This window comes from Myotis daubentonii, chromosome X (assembly GCF_963259705.1).
Source record: "Myotis daubentonii chromosome X, mMyoDau2.1, whole genome shotgun sequence".
Lineage (NCBI taxonomy): Eukaryota > Metazoa > Chordata > Mammalia > Chiroptera > Vespertilionidae > Myotis > Myotis daubentonii.
Genome location: NC_081861.1, coordinates 120,421,845 through 120,425,478, shown reverse-complemented (window position 1 = coordinate 120,425,478; position 3,634 = coordinate 120,421,845). Strand labels below are relative to the sequence as shown.

General features: G+C 40.6%; 1 pseudogene; it reads right to left on the bottom strand.

The window, feature by feature from the left end:
* Positions 1 to 2,015: 2,015 nt before the first annotated feature.
* Positions 2,016 to 3,144, bottom strand: LOC132223694 (histone-binding protein RBBP4-like; annotated as a pseudogene).
* Between the last annotated feature and the right edge of the window lie 490 nt (positions 3,145 to 3,634).

Here is a 3,634-nt window from a genome sequence, read left to right as displayed (position 1 = left end):
CAAAGGGGCATGCTCATTCCAAGTTATGCCTTGATATTTTAATGCAAATTTAATCTCATGGGCCCCACATATTTGCTAACTGCTAAATGGACTACCCTAGTTATACTTTTGTATCTAAGCCAAACAAAAATTGTAAATTTCATTCCAACACACTTTCTAGCCAAAAGGATATAAGCATATTTAATAACAAAATATTATTGATTGCATTCAGTAATACATTTTGTCCTTTGCAATCTTTTTATTGTGAACATAGACTGAGTTTGTAGTCCAGTGCTCATGTGTTATTTAACGGCTTCTTTAATTTATTAGTTTCCCTAAATGTTTGGGATTTCTACCAAGAAACTATGATTACAAAGAAGTCTGGATTTCCTGTCCAGCTGGGCAGCAGGATAATAAGAATCACTCAGAACCACTGCCTGGGCTAATTTTATTGAGCAAGAGGGGCATCTGCATGAACAAACCATAGAAGCTTAACACATCTGGTCAGGAAAGAAATTTATTTTGGCCGGAGAAATTAAAAACCTCTTTTTTTTCAATAAACTTATTCTGCCAGGGCACTAGACCAGAATCTGAGGCCATCCTACAGATCTTGAGGGCTTTTTTTCAGTAGAAGGAGCATGAGAGCTGCTGAACTGTTTTCTCTGTCTAGCCAATTTAATACGAGGTCTGCACTGATACTTATTTTACAGTGCTTTCCTAAAAGAGTTTTACAGTATTCAGAGCATAGTGTTAAATTGATTCACCTTTCTTAGGATTAGAATTGTAAGCAATTTGATGAGCTTTTCTCTTTTTTCATCTTCTGGCATGTTTTGTTATAACTAAGAAAGTTATAGTCCTTTTTTTCTTACTGAGAATAATTTATATTTAGTAGTGTGTTTGTACCTGCACAGAGCATAATCTTTCCAGGTTTAAATATGAACATTTGTAGTTTTATGGGTATGATGGTATTAAGAACAGTTCCAAAGACAAATTACACTTTTGGATGTTCATGATACAGAAGTTTATCCCTCAGACCTTATAATTAAACTTTGTAAACTGTGTTTTATCTAGTAAAGAAAGGAAAGAATGTTAAGAAATAAAGGATGGATTTTATATGACTATTAAATATGATAAATGAAAGGAATCTTGTTACATAACTTTATTGTTCAATTACAAGCTCTTAAATGAATGAATCCTATATAATAAAACCCTAATATGCAAATCAACCGAACAGCAGAATGACTGATGGAACGACTGGTCGCTATGACATGCACTGACCACCAAGGGGCAGACGCTCAATGCGGAAGCTGCCCACAGGCCCCACGCCAGTCAAGGCGAGTGCCAGTGGGACCCCCCAATAGCCCACTGGTTGCCCCACAGAGGGAGGCAACTGGCGGCTGCAGTGGGGGGTAGGGCTGGCGAGGGGCGACGCCAGGCCAGCCAAAGTGGGTGCTGGCGGGGGCCCCCAATCGCCCTGCCGGTCGCCCCACAGATCAACCCTGATCACTGTGCAAGCCTAGGGAGCCTATCCATGCACGAATTTCATGCACTGGACTCTAGTGAAAATATAAATGCTGAAGGGGGCCAATACTTTCCTGTTGGTGAAATGTTTTGCTCCAGCAAAAGACTTAATGGCCACCTACTAGGAGCAGTAATGCATAGGGAACCCTGATTCCTCGATTCCTCTTTCTTGTACTTTTATACCTTTCACAGCTGAGTCCACCACTGATGCTCACCCCGGTTTCACCTGCCTTCTGTCCAGTTTCATCTTGGAACAAGGGCTCTGGTACCCTGTCTAACTTCAGGTTTTTGATTATGGACTATACTCCTCTTATCAACTCCCACTTTCTAGTGGCAGTACAACAGTTAGAGCAACTTGCCAGTCTTAACTTCCCACTTGATAGGAATCTCTTAATTCCAGTGTCTTGCTTGGACAGCTTCACTTCAGTCCTTTTGAAAATTATTCATGCTTGTGTGCTTCTTCATTTCCAAGGTCCTCTCTTAAAAGGCCAATGATTTCTGTGTGGATATCACATTCAGGTGGTGTATCTGAGTGTAAAGGGTTTTTCCCCGTTTACTGTCTTCTGGGGATAGAGATAGCTGAGCACTATGTGAGCACTGGACCCCTGAAGGGGAAAAAGTGAGGTGGTACACAGCAAAGTGAAATTGTAAGGGTTCCGATCATCAACAGCTGATCCAAACAGAGACTCATGGAGCAGATACCAGGAAACATTTTCTACCACTGCTGCATGCCTTGTAAAGATGGTCTTTGCACCCACAACTTTTCCTTACTTCGGAACAGCACTGATATCCTACAGGCAGATGGTATTATCATCTGAAGCATTAAGTAAGTGCCCACAGAGACTTGGGTTCCAAGAAAACCCGTAGCCTTCCTTCTTATGTCTGTTGAGATGCAAGTCTGGGCTGCACTCTCCAGAAGGATCTGGTTTAGGAGAATGTTTTGTGTAGTCAAAAAGAAGAACATCACTGGATAGAATCTTCATTGCATTGATGCAAAGGTTCTGTGGTATATAACATGTCCTGTTTATTTCTCCGTCATGGTTGATCACGATTTCTATTTCAGTTTTTCAACTAACAGAGCCAAAAGTTCTAAATTCTCCGTTCTCACTGTCCTAGTGTGAAGCATCAAACTGAGCCTCATGTTTAGGGAACTGCACACTGGCTGTTGTGGTTTTGGTCATCCAATGTGTATGTTCCCAAGGTAGGTCCGTGAATGCTGAAATATTTCTCTTCTGGTCTGGTTACATCTGGAAGCCACTGTACAGTTAGGCTGGTCTACTCTAGAGCATAGGACTCAGTGATGGCGAACCTATGACACGCGTGTCAGAGGTGACATGCGAACTTATTTTTTTGGTTGATTTTTCTTTGTTAAATGGCATTTCAATATATAAAATAAATATCAAAAATGTAAATCTTTGTTTTACTATGGTTGCAAATATCAAACAATTTCTATATGTGACACGACACCAGAGTTAAGTTAGGTTTTTTCAAAATGCTGGCATGCCGAGCTCAAAAGGTTCGCCATCACTGGCATAGGTCATCACCAAATCATAAAGAAAAGGTATTCTTTTCCCATAGTTTGTACTCTTCAGTTATCACACATTCTTCTACTGCATCATAAAAGGCTGCTTTCTTGTGGGCCATGGCACACAAGGGGGATCCCAGGGTTGACTATTGTGTGAAGGGCTAGGAAGCTGTGAGCTCTCACTGTGCCCATAGCCTCTATTGTTTCCTACTGCTCCTCTTTTCTATCCCGCTGACTGTATTTGCTTCATTATTTGTGGGCTCACTAAGATTAAAAACACACACACACACACACACACACACACATTTAGATGTCTTCTTTTGCCCAAGGAACTTCTTTTTTGTCATGGAAAAATCTCTCTCTTTCACATACCCTCATTCTCTCTCTCTCTCCCCTCTCCCTTCCCCTACATTCTCCTCCCTCCACATTCACTCAGTTAAATGTCTGTTCTCTGTCATGTATGGAAATAGAGTCCGTGGTGATAGTGATGAAAACAACAATCATCGTGTGTTGTTTTTTTTTTTTTTTTGCATTATTGACTTTATGCCAAGAAAATATTGAGGGAGGAGTATTTTATATATCAATGGTTTTTTGTTAATCTAAGGTAAA